Below are 21,566 nucleotides of genomic sequence, written 5' to 3'. Positions count from 1 at the left end.
TTCAATTAAAATGTTATCTAGACATATAACTAGCACTTTGTACAACAAAATTATGGTCAAGTGTGAACTTTATGAAATAATTGCATACACTAGCAATAAGAAACTATGAATTTCATAGTGTATAATTATTTCCACATATAATAACAATAATATTATGGCATTATGAGAATAGACTAAAGGACTTTTAATTAGCCTCGACTCGATTGGTAAGTTTTCACAAGAAATCCGAAATGAGAAATATAAGTCCTATGAAAATAATAAAGGGACGTATCAAATATATTGTTAGTGAAAATTTGGGTCTTGCAAACTAGTTGAAAAGTTGATCCCAAATGAGTTTCCATTTTACACCGCTGAATATATGGTTTAAGCAGTTGGGTTAGATTGGGTTTATCTGTCTTCCATTGTACTATTAATTCGTAACTGAGTTACAATCCGACTTAAATAATTTAGTTTCTTGGTGTCACAAAAATGCATGCCCCTGAATCTTAAAAAATGTAAAACGATGTGTTTTTCCCGTAGATCTGTTGATCCTTCTCCCTATGTAATAAATAACTTCAGTTTAGAGCAAGTATCTAGCTTTGTTGATTTAGGAGTTAGCTAAAGGTGATCTCTTTTTCTTTTTACAACATTGTTAAGGCCTATATTAGAGTATGGTTCTGTGGTATGGAATCCTAGTTACAATACCCATTCCGATAAGCTAGAGTCCGTTCAAAAACAATTTTTACTTTTTGCTTTAGGTAACTTACATTGGGATTCAAGATTGAATTTTCCTCCTTATAAATCTTAATAATCTACCTACACTCACTAGTTGTAGGGAAATGCTAGGCATAATATTTCTAGTAAAACTTCTGTATGGTTCAGTTTGTAGCTCTTTCCTTTTATCACAATCAAGCAATAATTGTTAAAAGTTCTTTAAAGGTGTGAAAAATATGGAAGTTCTTCGATTGACAAACTTTACTTAATATATATTGGACCCTAACCCATGAAACATTTTTGTTTCTAAGAAAACCGGTTGTTACAATGACAAAGAGGCGTCTGGTGGTGAATGAGGACAATACGAAATAGCTCCTGTCATCAAATAAATAGTCATCGTATTCACGTCTCGACCACGCCACGGTGACAGTTTATCTTGGAACCAGCATCAACAACACCAACAAGTCAGCCTCGAAATCCAACGCAGAATCACTTTTTCCAACAGGTGCTACTTTGGACTGAGTAGACAATTGAAAAGTAAAGTAATCTCTCTACGAGTCAAAACCAAACTCTACAAGTCGCTCATTATCCAAGTCCTGCTTTATGGTGCAGAAACGTGGACTATATCGACATCCGACGTGATGGAAGATTTTTGGCCATTTTAACATTGGCAAAGGTGATACCGCAGACGATGGAACGATGAGCTGTACGAGAATATGACGGCATTGATATAGTTCAGCGAATAAAAAGACAGCGGCTACGCTGGCTAGGTCATTTTGTCCGAATGGATGAAAGCGCTCCAGCTTTGAAATTAGTCGATGCAGTACCCGCTGATGGAAACCGAGGAATAGGAAGACCTCCACTCCATTGGTTGCACTTAGTATTACCAATTGGCACCAAATAGCGAGACTGAAGAACGATTAGCGCCCTATTGTTCCCTCGACTATAACAACATAAACGATGTCCACACCAGTAAGGAAGAGGAATAGGATTCCATTCTCTGTTGAACTAGATTTCGCAACGCAGAGTGATTACAATATTCTCCGAATACAATCAATATCTAATATTTTTAAGATCAGGAAATCCAAACATTCAACTGAGCAAAGCAGATGATAGACATAATTCATTAATTACAATATGATAGATATATAGCCATTGAAAACTACAGACCCCCTGGATTAAGACGTGTATGCAAAACAGTGCTCAGCGTGGTCACAGTAATGGACTCCTAACACCCCTTAAAACAGGTAAGGCCGATATGTTCTTATCACAGGGGCAGATATCTCCAAAGAAGCACACACAAATAAATACAACAACCACCGAAGGATTAATATACACAGTTGTTGTTGTGTTTGACAGCTAGCGGTGGGAATAGTGAAACCACAACAAACGAACCACGAAGCAGTTACTATAGATATGTGCATAGATATGTAGATGGTAAAACGGAAGAGCTTAAGTAAACAGCAAAAACGCCAGCAGCGTCTTGCTTCCTCTTCTTCATCCTTTCGGCTGATGATGGTAGCGACGCCTTGACTTTCTTGGGCGCTTGTCATTCTTTTTACTATGCGCGCGCTCAACTCAAAGCTAACCACACGCTGTTGCTTCTGCTGGCATATTTATTGTTGTTGCTGTTGCGCATTGCATTGAAAGTCAGAAAAATGTAAGAAAATTCATAATATTCATGAGTTTAGTTTAATGAAGTGCCAATGGCAATAAAAATGTTTCATTATGGAAATCCGAGCTAAAACCAAAACTCCGTAAACCCATAATACGGTTGTGTGAGCTGACAGCGGTGGAGGTGCGCCGGTGGCGGGAATGCGCACATAATCGCAGCCGCAGCAGCAGCAACCGCAGCGTTGGCGCGAAGCAAAATATGCATTCGCACTACACCGGTTAGTGTGGCCCGTTGGTCGTTCGGTCGGTTGGCGACAGGAAGCGCAAGAGCATAGGAAGTGATGCGACTGTCATGCCTTCAGCGCTTATCTTTTTCACGGATGATAATTTTTCACTTTCGCAAGACGGCGGCAGCAGCACTGCGAAGTGCTGGTTGTTGTGTGCGACTTCGCCTTTGCTGCTCATTAAAAATACACAGCGATATTCGAGCGCAGCCAACGCCAGCACCATTGGCACTGTCGGCGTATCTCCTTATCCGGCAATCGGGCGGCAATCTTACACCCTGTTTTTCTCTAAGGCTACTTTTTGCTATCCACTCGGACAAACATTGCATTCACCAATCCACGAAGCTTTAGCGAGACTCCTTACACCTTACCAAACCAGCTCTGCTCAACTTCTACGCTGGAACGCCTAAAAGTATGCCACCACACCAACCACATCGACTCACTTGCATTGGAAATATGCTAATATATTATTTTAAGTTTTTGCGTTTGATATCTTTTTTGCTTCTTTTGTCAGCTTTTCACATTTTTGCCGTTATGATAAGAATTGCAAATACTTTTAAGCAAAAGTTTCATAAAAATACGAACACTTCTCAGGCTCACACCAGGCAACGCAGCGCATATGAATGCGTTTTCAAAACTTTTCGCCGCTTTTCGTTATTGATGTTCTCTCTGGGCGTGAGCGTCTGCTTGTTGCTGCATAATTTGCCGGTAATTAAGCTAGCTGGAAGTGTATGGCGCTTTATTGTTGTGGACAAGTTTATTTCGCACACACACAAAGAATGATTAATTAGGATTTAATGTGGTTCTTGACAGTCTTATGATGCTTATGTTAGTGCTTATCTTCATAACTCGTAAAAATGCAAAAACATTTCAGCTGAAAAGAGTGACTGAACAACCATTCATTCGGTTCAATTATTGCTGGAGAAAAGCTTAAGTTATGGATGCCTTAAAAGGATGAGTTAGCAGCGAATGCTCTTTCACAGCGAAGTATAATAGTTTTCTTCATCTAACAGTTTATTTGTGACACCTAAAACTAATCGTGATGGTGCTATATCCGATTAAATTGAAAAACAATAAAGAACAATTGAGGTACACAAACAATTTATATTTTTTTCAGCTACAGAAAGAAAAAGTTCAAAAGCTAAGATTTAAAAAATTACAAACAAAAAGGTTAAACTTTTTTTTTAATCTTACTTATTAAGCGAAGACAGAAGAGTTTTTTATGCTAAAGATTCCGTCAGATAGATCAACTGTCCTGGAAGATTTTAAAAGTAATCATCTAAACTGCCTAGATGAACGAAACGGGACATTAAACTTTATCAGATAAAAGAAATGCACTACGAACAGAACCATTCAGAAATTTTACTAATAATATTATACCGAGCATTTCCCTACGACTAGTGAACTTAGGTTCTAAGTTTTAAACGATTAGTATATGGAGGAAGATTCAATCTTGAATCCCACTGTAACTGCCTTTCCTATATAAAAGTGACAACGGCATATGACTGTCAAAAAATTATCATGTCCATACAATTTGTATGGCGCATACCGAAATAACGCAACGCCACCGCTGAGCGGCTGAAAAATTCGATTTCGACAGAGCGTTCAGTAATAAAGTTGGCTGCGAAAAACGAAGTTTCTCTGTACAATAAAATTTCACAATAACAATTCAAGTAAACATTTTGATATTTGACGTAAAGTTGCCGCTTTAGGGATGGCGCATCGACATTAATGTTGAGCGGTAGAAAACGTTCCGCTTAACGTTTTTATTTAGGGAAGGTAAGTGACTAAAAGCTTATCAGAATGGGTGTAGTTAAAAAGTTCCACACCACAGAACCATACTCCAATATAGGCCTTTTCAATTTAATAATATACGGATCACCAAATTATTTAGAGCAACGCACAGTGATTCCGTCCATAGGCCAAAAATCAAAAAATCGATGACAAAATATTTTGATAAAATGCCCCTAAAATGGCCAGATAATGTTAATTTCCAGAGCGCAGCGAATACTTCACAACTAAAGGGGTAATTCAAAGTGGTCTATCAAATATTTTCTTTCCCGAATTTTAATGGATTTAAATGGATTTTAAAGTGAAAAGTATATATTTTATGTTCCAAAATTAATAAAAGCTAATTTATGTTGTATTGTTTTTTGAATTAATACCTTTCTTTACCTTGTTTTTTTTTTTGTAGATTTTCTACGCGTATTTATGTTTGGTTAAAGTTTTAGTTGTGTTCCCCCCTCTCACCCTTTCATTTTTTGTCCAACGAATTTGTGGGTGTCTTAAGTTAATGTAAATATTAAAGTTAGCTGCAGAAATTTGCAGATATATGCATAATCTACAATATACTAACGGAAAAAATTTTTGTGAAAGTGGGCATGGCCGAGCCCCTTTATATTTTTTGAGAATATTGTGAATTTTTTGTGTTGGTGTCAAACGGCTCCAAGAGGGCTTACTAGAGCCTTAATATAACAGTTTTGATCACATAACAGTTATTTGTAACACCTAAAACTCAACGAGTGATTCTGCGTTGGATTTCGAGGCTGTCATTGTTGGTATTGTTAACGCTGGTTCCCAAGTAGACGAAACTATCTACTACTTTAAAGTTATGACTGTCAACAGTGACGTGTGAGCCAAGACGCATCACAAACAACAAGCTCCGAACATGAGTACTTTAGTGCTTCTGGACGATTTTACGAATATATCGGTAAATCTTTTTGATGTATTATAGAAACCCATAGATAATCTTTTTCTTCTAATAATGTGCTTCTGTGACAAAAATAGATAAAATCGGGTAATTGGTAAAATGATCGATGCTGATAAGCAATCTACGATTGCACGGTTGGAATCTGACATTCGGCGGTGAAAATAGTTTAAAATTTGTTCCGGTGAGTCTTAAAAATAGTCATTAATAATTTCTGTGTTTTTTAATGTAAAATAAAAGTTTTATATCGCTCGAAGACCACCATTTCTGATTGAAAAATTAATAAATTTAACATATAATTAATTGCATGTGAGTGAAGTCTTTTATTAAATTTTACGAACATCCGCGCATGCAAATGCAAAGAGGGGGGTGGTACGTATTGTATATCCGCTGAAGATAAGCACATTTCCAAAAGTTCGCAACTACGCGCAGTGCTGAAATTTCACGTCAAAGAGCTCATTAACGCATTAAACCTTGCCTTCCGCGGAGAGCATTCGTGAGACGAGCATACACCCACACATAATATTTACATACGAGTTGAACGCTTATTAAAAAACTTTTTAATAATTTTATAAGAAGCCGAAAACTTGTATATGTGCCAAAGCGTTAAAAGCAGCGTTGTTTACACAAAAAACAATTAAGCACCGGCAATCCAGCCACCACACTCCGCTGCAGCAATAACCCCACAACAATGTCAGCCATTAGGGTTTAATTCGTCAAAAAGCGTGAGCAGCCTCACGCACCGCTACCTTCTCGCTATGTGTTTGTTTGTAAACTTTTGGAAAACGCACACCGAAACTTTGTACTTCTACGAAGTGGTTTTTTTATCCTTTGTGTTTTGGTTTAAAGGAATTCGAGCGGAACCAACCACTGTCACAGTCTCCTCCCCCTCTCTCGGTATTTCAACACTTGTCTTATCTTGTGATGTTTAACCCTTTCATTATGCTCCTCATTTTGGGCATATTCATATTAATACCCCAGTTTATTATTCCACGTATAAAAATTATAGAAATGTATAGATACATGATTTATTTGTTTTAAGGGCCTCTAAAAGTTTGACTTACCATAAGACAAGGATAAGAAATCCTAACAATGAAATATCTTAAAATATCACAGGGTTCAAGAGGAAGGAAGAAATAATGGTAAATATTGCGCGTGATTTTTCCATTAAATGATCGCTTAAAGTACAAAAAATCGAATTATATAAAATAGAATGATTTGATTCCGACATATGTATTTCATTAAATTATACTTCTAAAACCAGGGATCAGAGCACAAATTTCGGCTACACTCGAACTTAGTCTGCCTTACCTAATTTTAGTTAAGTTTGCCTCGTTCTTTATTTTTAATTTTCGACAATTTCGCTGACATTTTGTTGAAGTTTTGTTAATTAGATAAAAGTTGTGCGCGATTGTTAATGATAGCTTGCTATAGAGACAAGCGCAGTAAGCAGCGACGCGCTGGAGCAGCTTAAAAGCAATAGCTTAAGTTTTGCTGCCTGACGCAGACTTCCAAACTTTCATAAATTAAAATACAACTTATTTTACAAAACTAAGCCAGTTCGTCTATTAACACTTATTTAATGCAAACTTTTTCAAGTCAACTTTTACAGCATTTATATCAATATAAATCCATCCCGACATCCACTCTCGCTTTAGATTTTTTATTATATTTTTGTGAGCAATTTGAGGGAACCAGAAAACAACACGCAATCACAAACCCAATTGGCAAATCAAGTAAAGTGTTTTTAATTAACAATAATGAACCCTTTCGCCTTAGGCGACAACTTCAATTTTACAACGGAAAATAAAATAATTACACAACCAAAAAATACTAACAACGCCAGAAACTTCGCGATGAAAAAATATGCAAGAAATAACTCTTAACGTACTCATCACGCTCATCACTCGAGCTGTCAAATGCAAAATGAAGGCAATGAAAGGAAAAAAGAAATCCATCCTAACCCATCAAGAGCTCATTTCCAAACCCCTTTTTATGTAACGAAGTGACTCCTTCGCCGGTATTCCCTTCACTGTGGCATAATAATAAATGGCAACCCAATCGCCGTTGGGCTATCCCGCCCGGCAACAACAACTCAAACAATTAATAGTATATTCAAACAACAAGAAACAGTCCTGTTCTGATTGTCTCCATGTATTCAAGTTAATAATAAGACAGCTAAATAAAGCTTCTTCATTTGCTACTTATATTAACTAATTAAATTATTCAGTAGCAACAAAACTGGGATATGACTTTCCTAAAAAAAATACTATTATAATATATAATACTGATATGCATACAATCTATGAAGTACTTGCCTTTGATTTCGCCGGTTAAAGACTCCTTATATATTCATTAAGATAGGTCTTATGTTGACCTGAGTCACAAATGACAGTATTAATATGATCTGATGACACGATAATACGCTAGACAGACGGCAGAGTTAACTCGGATTAACTGCGCTTTTAATCAGTTCCAATTTTGTGGGTGACAGACGGCAGCAAAGCGAGTTATAAACTCCCATAACAGCTGATTGGCAATAATATTTCCATTTTGGTGAAATAAAATTGGATAGAAAGGAAATATTGCGGTTGTTAGCCGCACAACTAGTGCAAAATCACTAATTATTAAAAAATATACATAAATACGTTATTATTAAAACTTCCATTTTAGAAAAAATTAGCATGCATATGTTTTTGTTTACATTTAATTGAAAAACAGCTGTCAGTATTGCATATTTTCATTCACAATAGATAAAAAGCGGCCATGTTTAACAATGTTGCCAACGAAAATCCCACGAACTCCCACTAACTCTCTAAAATTTTGAGGATTAAATGGGAGTTAGCAAACGGAGTTAACTGAGATAACTCTCGAATTAACCCCGATTAAAGCAGTTAACCCGAATTAACGACGCCGTCTGTCAGGGGTATAAGAAAGTATTCCCCAAAATATCGATATAGATTAATTTTTATTGTTATAATCAGCTTCCTTTTCAAGGTTAAGATAACCATCCTCGTCGTTACGCTCTTCACTTTCCTTATATTGCTTCAACTCCGTCCCGGAATTAAATATGTTCAATATTTTTATACTCTCGCAACAAAAGTTGCTAAGAGAGTATTATAGTTTTGTTCACATAACGGTTGTTTGTAAGTCATAAAACTAGAGTTAGATATAGGGTTATATATATCAAAATGATCAGGGTGACGAGACGAGTCAAAATCCGAAAGTCTCTCTGTCCGTCCGTCCGTCCGTGCAACGGATAACTTGAGTAAAAATTTAGATATCTTGATGAAACTTGGAACGCATGTTTCTTCGGACCGTGAAAGGACTTTTCGAAAATGGGCAAAATCGGACCACACTGCCACGTCCACAAAATGGCGAAAACCGAAAACACATAAAGTGTCATAACTAAGCCATAAATAAAGTTTTTAAAGTAAAATTTGGAACAAAGGATCGCACTAGGAAGGGGCATATTTGAATGTAATTTTTTTGGGGAAATGGGCGTGGCCCCGTCCCTTACTAAGTTTTTTGTATATATCTCGTAAACTACTTAAGCTATATCAACCAAACTTTCTGTAGTCGGTTCTCTTACGTACCCCACCACACACCGTGAAATTAGTTGAAATCGGTTCACAACCACGACAACTTCGCATGGAACTCCATCTTATTATTTCACTTTATAATATATACATCAGGAACCAATGAAGATAGCGAAATAAAACTTTACACAAATACTGTATATGATCTGTGGCATCACTTGTGAAAAAATTGTCGAAATCGGACTATATGTAACTTCTCAAAGCCCCGAAAATCGAATATGAAGAATTCTGTGACACGTTGTAATTTTTCACCGAAAATTTCGGTAAATCTCCCAGGTATCTTAATTTAATTTAGAGGAAATATTTGTCTTCTAATAGTGTAACTTCCCCTAGCTCTCATATACCTAATTATAGGATTTTCAAATTGGGTCAAATTGTGTGTTATCTTAATAAAAATATATCAATAAATTGTTACACGGAACTTAGCCTTTCCTTACTTGTTATCATTATCTTCTTCAAAGACTGAACAATAGTATTTTTTATTAAGATGTTGCTCTGGACTTTGAGATTGTCTTGACACATTGGAACAACCAGGTTTATTATTTTGTGCTACTTTTCATAAAAAATAACCCAAAACAGAAACATTCACAGTATATAATTTAATAGCTGACGATGGACGTGTAGCCTGAAATACTCCATTAATAGTTCCCATCACTGTTACTCACTTGTTATGCATCAGGAAGACACCACCTCCCACCTTACCTGCCTCTAAAACTGAAGTTACTGAGCCGATTGATGTCAGTAAGAGAAGGGCATGTCATTAAATTAACCCTGGTCGAGACCAACGGTCTGATACACTTAGTCGAGACCAATGGTGCTTGGCTAGACCCCTATGTGTTTACATACATTTGTATGGAAATACGCGTTGTATTTACGCTCATATATGTATGTACAATATAGATGCATTTTTGAAATTTTTTACCTCTCGATTTGGTTTGGGCATACTCTGAACTCGTATGCGGCTTTTAAAATGAAATACAACGCATTCCTTTTCGTTCATATTTTGATTTATTTAAGAGCATATGAATAATTTTTGAGCAATTTTTCAATTGATTTTATGATGATGGGTCCTGAGGAATACAAAAAAACATATGTAATCAATTTTCGAATGCTGTTGACAAACTGGATTTGAACGTTTAGAACAGAAAAATCGAGTTTTACGACGCAATTTATCGCTTTCTTGCAAACAAAGTCTGCAATCTATCCTTCCTTTGAGTGTGTCAGCAACTTTTGATGTTGAAGCTACTAATCGTGAACGACCGAAATAGGATTCAAAAGCCAAACGACAAGATAGATGTTTGATGACATTGGGATTGTTCATACGATTTTCGATATTGGGCGTTGCCAATGTTCTCGAGTTTTCGGAGCGCCTGCGACGTAAGACGTTTTAAAGTACTTTTTTACGCTTTGGATTAGGTTAGTTAAGTTTTAATTCTTATCTAATCTAATCTTTTCTAGCAATATATATAGCCTATGTTATTAAGGACAAATGTAGCTTTCCAATGGTGAAAGAATTTTTGAAATTGGCAAAGTAGTTTTGAGTTTCTTCATTACAAACTTAGATACAAATCTTTCCTCTTTATAATATATACATAGATAGATAAACAATCAAAAATTATATAGAAATTCGTTTTATGTTAAAATGAAGAAAATTAATTATAATATCTTTGTAAAGTTTGTCAATTTTGTTATTTCGACTATTTCAAAGTGTAGCTAAGCATAATGGCTTTTATCAATCTGTGTAAGTAAGAAGTAAACGCAATTTTATGCGATCTTTACTTATGCAAAGTCTATAGTACAGAGATTAATACAGTATTTTGTAAATCATTTGCAGTTTTTGTATACTGCTATAATCAATAAATGTTTTTTTCGGCATATAGTATTGATATACGATATTTTTTTGAATTTTGACACAATAACTTTATTAGCGGGTAGTGGGACCGTCGAATTGGAAGCAGTTTACACTAAGTATGAAGAAGAAGTGTATTAGTTTTATATCTTATGGAAGTATCGGAAACCATTAATTGGGTTACGACGATTCAGCAAAATTTTAAGACCTACGTGGTATATGGTTTTTGAAAAGTAGTATTTCAATATTCGGACGTTGCCTCGTGAAACAATGTTCTAATCACAACTAATGGTGTTCCGTTCGTTCTGAAACCTAGTTCTATTAAGAATACTTCTACGTGTGAACTATTTATCTTATTGGTTACATTGTATATATATTTGATATCTCTACTACGACCGCAATCAACCGTAGTCGAAAAATATTTTTATAAAAATATCACCTGATTTTAAGAACCTTCCACCTCATCTTAAAAGCTGCAAAGAAAAAGTTAGTAAAATAATGAAAAAAATGTCTGATAAGGCACAAAAAGGTTATATTTGCATACTTTTCTTAATTAGCTTTTATTTTCATTTACCTTGGCTACCGTTTTTAATTGTTTTTGACAGCTAGCAGTTAAACTAACCCAAATTGACTTAGGTTTATAGAATGATGAGCTGGTAGTTGGGTTGAGGATTGACAGCCGCCTAACGGCTAATGCGAGCAGTATCAGACACACTTCTGCAAGCATACATATGCACGTAAGTAAATTGCATTTCAGCTGCTTGGACAGCAACACACACACAAACAAACACATAGTTATATATGCAAAGAATTCTCTCTTAACTTTAACCATTTCCGTTGTGTCTCAAACGTTTCATTTAAATCATTTGGTTATTTGTTTGCATGACTGTTTGTAGTACTTTTCTTCACAGCCAACGGCGGCAATCCTACCCATCCCCTTTGTATTTGCCTTTGCGTTTACCTTTTCTTAATATAACCATGCATTTTATTTCGTTGCGACTGAGAATTTTTAATTAAAGAAATTGCGGTTAATTCAGGTGAAATTATGCCCGCCGGCCTGTGTTAATACTTTTTCAGCGCCAACCTTTCAGTTTGTTTTCAGTGCGCTTGTTTGTTTGTTGTTGTTGTTGCTGTAGAAATTCTTCACGCAAAATTGTTTTAATAAATATTAAAAGTTAAAAATGTCATGAAAGTGACGAAGCGGCAACGAAATAAAATATTTCTTAACACACTCTCAAAGCGTACGTCAGTCGTCCACAGCGTAAAGTGGGGGGAAAGGGAGTACAAATTCACCTTCTTCACTTCCATCACTTCTTTAAGCTCTACTTTGTATTCTTCATTTTTGCTGTTTACGCCCTTCGCTCGCCCTCCGCAAAGCAATTAAAAATATGACGAAGGTGTTTGAGTGGAATTCAATTTCCCATTATAAATGACTACATATTACAAATGTATATAGTAAATGGAATTTTATGTGCGTGAAATGTATTCCAGTTACATTGTTTATAGAAAATATTCACATTAGCGCCAAACAATAGATTTAGCATTAAAGTTGCTGCCAGCAACATTAAGCCATCAAAAAGACTCTGTCAGCACTTAACCGAATATATACATATGTATATGAATATGCTTCGTTAATTATATTAGGGTTGCTTTTGAGTTAAGTTAACTTTAAGGTGGTTGTATATGACATTTTGAGAGGACTACAAAATAATTATAAGGTTCCTAATAAAGATAAAAGATAAAAAAGCATAAATTACACTGGACTAATTTTGGTGCCAATAATCTGTATTATTTTAATAACTTGTATTCTGAATGCATACATACTAAATATTATATAAATATCTAAATATTGACATCGAAAAAAAATCAAATTTATAAAGGAAAAAAGCATTTATTAAATTATCATGTATACACAAATTTTCTCTTTTCGCTGCTTTCGTGAATAAGATGTACTAGGACAATCCCGTTGCATACTCTAACAGCAGTCAGGCATAATATGCCGATCCCATCGACCTTGATACCTCCATGGTTTTAAGGTCCTGTTGAAACCGTTCCCCTTGTTCTTCGCCATAGGATCCAAGATTCTCTGGAAATTTATCCAGATTACTGTAGATGGACTCCGGCAACGATGCCGTTCCACAGCTCCCTTATATCGAGATGCTGATGAGTGCTCTCAGAGAGCAGGAGTGCAAGTCGAGTAGAAAATCGTTCGGCTGTCGGTTGTGATTGCAGCTTATCGACGTCGAACCTTCCTTGTGTTTGTTGACGGGCGTTCTGTGCTGCACAGAGGCGAGTGCGTATCTTTGCTGCTACTAGATAATGGTCCGAGTCAATGTTTGGTCCTCGGAGCGTACGCACGTCTAAAACACTGGAGACATGTCTTCCGTCTATCACAACGTGATCGCTGGCGTTAAAATCGCCAAGCACGATTTTGACATCGTGGCGGGGGCAGCGATCATAGGTGCGTTCTAGGCGCTCATAGAAAGCATCTTTGGTCACATCGTCCTTCTCTTCCGTTGGGGCGTGGGCGCAAATCAGCGATATGTTGAAGAACCTCGCTTTGATGCGGATTGTGGCTAGACGTTCATCCATCGGGGTGAATGCCAGGACTCGGCGACGTAGTCTCTCTCCCACCACAAATCCAACATCGAATTTGCGCTCCTTTATATGGCCGCTGTAGTAGATGTCACAAGGGCCCACCTTCTTCCGTCCTTGTCCCGTCCATCGCACTTCTTGGACGGCGGTGATGTCAGCCTTTAGTTGTATGAGGACATCAACCAGCTGGGCAGAGGCACCTTCCCATTTAAGAGTCCGGACATTCCAGGTGCATGCCCTCAAATCATGATCCTTAGTACGTTTGCAGGGGTCGTCATCAAAAGGGGGGTTTCTCATCCGAGGGTCGGTGTTTGTTTTCATTGGGGAGATTTTTTTTATGTGGTGGGTCCCAAGCCCTACGCACAACCGCAGAAGCGGGCTTCGCCTTCTCACTTTAGCTCGCCTCCAAACGGATGTCTGTTAGCTACCCAGGGGATACTTGGTCTAAAACCGGAAGTCGTGAGCTGCTTGAGTCATATGCAAAAGAATCGTTCCTGGCCACTCCCAAGTGAATGGCAATCAGAAACTTTCCTCACTTGCGTGAACTTCTACATATGACCCCATCCCCTGTAGTATTGGTCTCCGGCAACGCCAAAAAACCAGTTGGTACGATGAGAATTGTCGTTCCGCAGTGGAGAGAAAACAGACTGCCTACCTCGCAATGTTGCGATCGACCACAACACGTTCGGGGTGGGATAGATATCGAGAACTGAAGAGGGAAGCGAGACGCATTTGCAGACATAAAAAGAAAGAGGCCGAAATGCGTGAGTATGAAAAGCTTGAAAAGCTGGCCGACATGGGTAATGCTCGAAAATTTTATGAAAAGATGGGGCGATTTACAGAAGGTTTCAAGACCGGAGCATTATCATGTAGGGACCGAGGAGGTAATCTGGTAACGGATGTCCAGAGCACACTAGGATTATGGAGGGAACACTTCTCCGACCTGCTCAATGGCAGTGAAAGTACAACACCAGGAGATGGCGAACCCGATTCCCCAATCGATGACGATGGAATAGATGTTCCATTACCCGACCATGAAGAAATTCGAATAGCAATTACCCGCTTGAAGAACAACAAAGCGGCGGGGGCCGATGGATTACCGGCCGAGCTATTCAAATACGGCGGCGAAGAACTGATAAGGTGCATGCATCAGCTTCTTTGTAGAATATGGTCGGAAGAAAGCATGCCTGATGATTGGAATCTTAGTGTGCTCTGCCCAATCCATAAGAAGGGAGACCCCACAATCTGCGCCAACTACCGTGGTAAGTCTCCGCAATATCGCATATAAGGTTTTGTCGAGCGTATTGTGTGAAAGACTAAAGCCCACCGTCAACGAACTGATTGGACCTTATCAGTGTGGCTTTAGACCTGGAAAATCTACAATGGACCAGATATTTACAATGCGCCAAATCTTGGAAAAGACCCGAGAGAGAAGAATCGATACTCACCATCTTTTTATTGATTTTAAAGCTGCCTTCGATAGCACGAAAAGGAGCTGCCTTTATGCCGCGATGTCTGAATTTGGTATCCCTGCAAAACTAATACGGCTATGTAAGCTGACGTTGAGCAACACCAAAAGCTCCGTCAGGATCGGGAAGGACCTCTCCGAGCCGTTCGATACCAATCGAGGCTTCAGACAGGGTGACTCACTATCGTGCGACTTCTTCAATCTATTGCTGGAAAAAATAATACGAGCTGCAGAACTAAATAGAGAGGGTACAATCTGCTACAAGAGTGTACAGCTCCTGGCGTATGCCGATGATATTGATATCATCGGAAGCAACAACCGCGCCGTTTGTTCTGCGTTTTCCAGACTAGATAAAGAAGCGAAGCGTATGGGTCTGGTGGTGAATGAGGACAAGACGAAATATCTCCTGACATCAAACAAACAGTCAGCGCACTCGCGTCTTGGCTCCCACGTCACTGTTGACAGTCATAACTTTGAAGTTGTAGATAATTTCGTTTATCTGGGAACCAGCATTAACAACACCAACAATGTCAGCCTTGAAATCCAACGCAGAATCACTCTTGACAACAGGTGCTACTTTGGACTGAGTAGGCAATTGAAAAGTAAAGTCCTCTCTCGACGAACCAAATCAAACTCTATAAGTCGCTCATTATTCCCGTCTTGATGTATGGCGCTGAAGCGTGGACGATGACAACATCCGATGAGACGACTCTTGGGGTTTTCGAGAGAAAGGTTTTGCGCAAGAACGATGAGCTGTACGATTTATACGACGACATTGACATAGTTCAGCGAATAAAAAGACAGCGGCTACGCTGGCTAGGTCATGTTGTACGGATGGAAGAAAACACTCCAGCTCTGAAAGTATTCGATGCAGTACCCGCTGGTGGAAGCCGCGGAAGAGGACGACCTCCACTGCGGTGGAAAGACCAAGTGCAGAGTGACCTGGCTTCACTTGGTGTTTCCAGTTGGCGCCAAAAAGCAAAAAGGAGGAATGAGTGGCGCGCTCTGGTGGATTCGGCTATAATCGCTTAAAGCGGTTCCTACGCCAAATATATATATATATATATATATACTGTAGAGGTAGTGCACTTTGATGTACATATTACATCCTAAGTTCATGAAGTTCTTTAGTATATCATTCACAATAAGTGAGTAGTTATTTGACTTATGATTTCCAAGAAAGTTTTTAGTAACTTCAAGAAACGAAGTCCATGCTGTGACTATCTATGCTTAGACAAGTAATTTTTCTTGATATATATAAGAAAAACATTGTCCATTTTCATCGAACACCTTAACAAATTGTTTCATTAGGTCTAGTGTTATGCGCAAGGGGGCCAATAATTTAATTTTTTATCTTGAAACCAAAGATGTGTAGATGACATTCTGCTTCCCTACCTCTATTTCAGCCTTCGTTTAGTACTCTCTATAAAGAGACGCCATTCATTTGACTGATATTTTAGAAGACCCATTTGGAGAATAAGGCCTTTTACATCACAAAAAACAGTATCATTTTCCGAATGAACAAAAGCAGCAGATCTTGCTCTCTTGTACGCCGCGCAAATTAACACAGCAGAAGTAACAGTCATCAAAGTGATTTTTTTTGTTCTCTCCATTGCATAGGTACTCCAAATGTCCTCTGTCTCAAGTGTTCACAGCACATTTTACATATTCATCCACAATTTTCGACTAGAAAAATAGGCACTTTTTACAAAATCTGTTTTAAGTTTTCTATATTTTTATACTCTCGCAATAAAAGTTGCTAAGAGAGTATTATAGTTTTCACATAACGGTTGTTTGTAAGTCATAAAACTATCCGAGTTAGATATAGGGTTATATACATCAACTTGATCAGGGTGTTGGGACTAGTCAAAATCCGAATGTCTTTCTGTCCGTGCAACGGATAACTTGAGTAAAAATTGAGATATCTTGATTCACATGTTTCTTCGGAACGCTCACTAAAGGAAACAGAAACATTAAATTTTACAGAAGAAATGTCTGAAGGAAGCTGCACTTATTTTTTTTGAATGGAAAATGGTCGTGGCGTCCCCTACTTATGGTTCAAAAACCATATCTCAGGAACTACTCAACCGATATCAATTAAAATTGGTACATAATATTTTCTTAGGCTGCGTGCATGTCGGAGCTGCGATAAGCGATAAGAGCGTCGATAAGAGCGAAGCGTAGAGAATTGATACATGTAATTTAATACAAGTGTGCATGTCGGCAAGGTTCTGCCCACTTATGGGTCAAGTACCATTTCTCCGAAACTATTCGACCAATTTCATTGAACTTCGGTTCATAATATCTTCCTTGCTTCCCAATGATGTGTTATGAAAATAGTCAAAATCGGTTCATAGCCACGTACTTCCCATATACCAGAACTTTGAAGTCGATCTGAATCGTTTACTAATAATAATCTAATAGCCTAGACAGACGGCAGAGTTAACCACGATTAACTGCGCTTTTAATCAGTTCTAAATTTGTATATGACAGACGGCAGCAAAGCGAGTTATTAACTCCCATAAACAGCTGATTGGCAAAAATATTTTCAGATTGGTAAAATAAGATTGGATAAAAGGTAAATATTGCGGTTGTTGGCCGTATACATACGTTATAATACGTTATTATTAGAACTTCCATTTTAGAAAAAATAGCTATTTCATTGCATGTGTATGTTTTTTTTGTTTACATTTAATTGAAAAACAACTGTCACTATTGCTTGTTTTCATTCACAATAGATGAAAAGAGGCCATGTTAAACAATGTTGCCAACGAAAAGGCCACTAAGTCTCACTAACTCTCTAAAATTTTGAGGATATAATGGGAATTAGCAAACGGAGTTAACTGAGATAACTCCCAAATTAATCCCGATTATTTAATTAATCCCAGTTAATCCAGATTAACGCCGCCGTCTGTCAGGGGTATAAGTACGAACTGTGAAACCGAGCATTAGTATATAATACATTAACTAAACAAAATAATGTGCCATTTTTTTTTACTTTTTTACCGGATATAGAAAATAAGACTTAAATGTAACCTGATCTCTAAAAGAGTACGCCAAACGAAATTATGTATCTTGTTTCTATTTATATATGAATTTGGATAAACATATAAACTTAAAATTAGCCAAAATATTTTCACCTATAGATAGTTTCTAATTTGTATTTAAAGTTGGTGTTAGTTGTTTCTACTAATAAAAACCGCAGACAGTGTCAAAAGAACGATGCACGTCCGGGGTAAAGTACTTCGATAAATTACTTAGTATTCCTCAAACCATAATTTTTTATCAGTGCAGCATTATTCAGGGGACTTCAATAAAGCATAATGATTTAAAAATGCTTAATTTAACTATGATTCTCCACTGTTCTAAAACATTTATTGCTCGCTTTGATATTAATAAACTCTGCTCAAACTTAACCATAACCCTAATGTGAAACCATGCTCATTCACTCAAACGTTGGTACCTGTCGTTTCGTTCAGTCACTTGCAACGCGCAACATATTTTTAATTGAGCTCGCAAATGTGATTAACGCTAATTTTCACACGTCAAAGCAAACCCACTGTGTTCATCGACATCAGGTTTTGTGCTTGTGTGCCGCTCTTCCGCTGTTTTAACATATCGTACCTCCTTTGTTGCGGCAACCACAATTGCGCTAAAAACTCGATGAGTCATTCGCCTCATCTGAGCGCTGACTTGCGCATCAAAGGCTTGTCTTAATCACTTAATAGTCAATTAAAATTCTATTTACATTCAAATTGATCAAACATGTTCATTTATTCGTATAAAATTATATTAAATAATAATAACATTCTAAAGCAGTGTCGGCCAAAATGCATTTTTCCTATGCCCGGGGCATAGGCTAGCTGCTGCGACGTCAAACACGTATACTCACACGTATAAGTGCTAAACACAAAGACGACACGACACGACGTAGCGACGGCTGACCACAAATGCCGCTTTGAAGCCAGCGTCTTGAACATTTTGAAGACGGCAGCGACATATCAAACAGCAATTTCATTGTTGCCGTACTAACATCTTTCACTTCAATAAAATTTACATATTTAGTTTAAAGTGAAATTATTTACGCAAAAAATGTAAAAGTTGTTTTAAATAATCGATTGTTATTATAAATGATATATCAAAGCTATTTTACGTTTCTGCTGGCAAAATAACGTCATACTTGTGAGAACTTTGAATAATTTTACATTTCACATGTTAGTGGCAGCTTTACAGCGGCCATTGTCGTCGGCAAAATTAGAAACATTTCTAATTTGGCGACAACGACAACTACCAGCCTGTTGTCGCGTAGTCGTGCTGTTGTCAAAAAATCTGTGCCCATAAGAACGCGTGTATTTTAATATTTGACAGATGTCGCTCGTCGTTTGTCGTCTTCTATGTGTTCAGCACAATACTCTTCTGCCAGCTTCAGAAAAAACGAAAGAATCTAATTATTTCAGTTGCGTTTCAGAATTCTGTGAGCTAGCACGTATGCGCAAGTTTAATTTATTACACTGCCAGAAAATACCCCCTTGCGTAATTTATAAAAATGTTTAAAATTGAATGGGAGACAAATTTTTTTTTTTGTTGAAAATATGGAGGGAGAAGCTCATTGCCTCATTTGTAATAAAGTGATTGCACATCTTACACGTTATGCATTATGTAGACATTATGAATCCTCCCACAATCAGTATGATTTAATTTTAGGTACCGAACGATCAAGTCTTCTTTTACAAAAAAAAGCAGAATACTATTTAAATTATTTCGATTCATAATAATCCCTTATATTGCACCCTTCATAACCAAGACCCTGAGGTTCAAGAAGAATTACTAAAGATGCGGAGTGATTTATCATTGGCTATTGAATCAGGGATTAATTTTTGGAAGAAAATAGACGGAACAAAATATTATAACATAAAAACACAAATTTTTAAATTATATTCCATGTTTGGATCCACATATAGCTGTGAAGTTTCATTTTCAACACTTAAATTGGTCCAAAATAAGTATAGAAACAATCTTTCGGATCGGCATATAGCTGACCTCATTCGAATTAAGGAGTATAATTCTGAGGTAAATGAGGACAAAGTAATGGAAAACGCACTGATCAACATTTGTACAAATTGAACTTAAATCATTTTCATCAACATTATAAAAAAAAATTGCTCATTATTTATTCAGTGTACTTTTCTGCCAACACAGTTTGCAGCAACGCTTTACGCACACAAGTGAAAGCTACATACTATTGCATTGGACAACACTGTTCTAAAATCTGTGGTAAATAGATTAGCAATGATACAAAGGCTCACAACTTTAAACAGATTTTTTGTGAGTCTATTAAAGAAGTGTTTTAGCTAAACTTAGCAGATATATTTGACAGGTTAATTAAGCAGGTTAATTAAATCAAACAGAAACAACCCCGTAACTGTAACAAGAATATCAATCTCGCGGAAAGTTTATACATTGAACATATTATGGGAATAATTAACAATTAAGAGTCGACAGCTTCTACAGCTAGCATCCGGTAAGATTTTTAACCTTACAGCGTGGATCCCAATGGGGCAATGGCCCGTAAGAACCCCTACGAATACGGAGAGGTAAGGTTTACAACCACGCTTACTTCCCATATAACTCAATTTTGAATTCTTTATGATTTGTTCACTTCATAACATATACATTAGGAACCAGTGAAGATGGTATTTGGATGGAAACTCAGTGCCTAAGGGTAATTTTTCACCGAAAATATCGGTTAATCTCTTAGATATTTTAATGTAATTCAGAGAAAATCTCTTTTTCTAATATTGTGTCTCTGTACCAAAAATGGTTAAAACCGAGCTTACCGAAACTCCCATATACCTAATTCTAGGTTTTTCAAAAATACGGTGGGCTTTATTCAGCATACATCGGTTAATATGCGATATATCTTAGCAAAATTAAGTGAGCGTATACCCTTGGCTGTAGTGTACCTCGATTCAGGAATTACCTTAGCCCTCATTCACTATATACGATGATTTTCGTTATTCTAGTGGACTTTATGCCGAATATATGGGTCAAATTGTGTTATCTTAATCATATTTCATCTATAAATTGCGAGAAAATGTTCGATTGCATCCGAACTTAGCATTTCCTTACTTGTTGAACCTTAAGTTTGTCAATATTAGAGTTTAAAAGAAAATACATTATTTTTTCTAAGGCTTGCTTCTATGTCTTCATTTTGTGATCGTTTCCGCTCATGAACAGTGCCAGTTACCTCGGATTGCCAAGGAGTGTAAGAAGTCTGTACAAGATATCTGAATTTGAATTTAAGTTATCGCATCAATTGACACGCGGACGGACAAACTTTCTCTCGCCGTCCTGATCATTTTGACATGAATAGCCAAATATATATAACGATTACTTTTTAGTAACCTTTAGTTCACCGGGTTGAGAAATGTCTTAAGCTACAATTTCTAGCTGTAAAGGTTCAAATGTAAATTTGCTAATTATCAGTAAAGGAATTAATTATTTTCCACCAATACCACACCTTATCCTTAATTACTAATTAATATTGCATCTTCAAAGTTTCAATGTAACTGGTGATTTTTTTGAGGTTAGGATTTTCATGCATTAGTATTTGACAGATCACGTGGGATTTCAGACATGGTGTCAAAGAGAAAGATGCTCAGTATGCTTTGACATTTCATCATGAATAGACTTACTAACGAGCAACGCTTGCAAATCATTGAATTTTATTACCAAAATCAGTGGCAGAAAATCCGCT

The sequence above is a fragment of the Zeugodacus cucurbitae genome, chromosome 6 (assembly GCF_028554725.1).
Source record: "Zeugodacus cucurbitae isolate PBARC_wt_2022May chromosome 6, idZeuCucr1.2, whole genome shotgun sequence".
NCBI classification, from domain to species: domain Eukaryota; kingdom Metazoa; phylum Arthropoda; class Insecta; order Diptera; family Tephritidae; genus Zeugodacus; species Zeugodacus cucurbitae.
Note: the sequence above shows the minus strand (reverse complement) of the source record.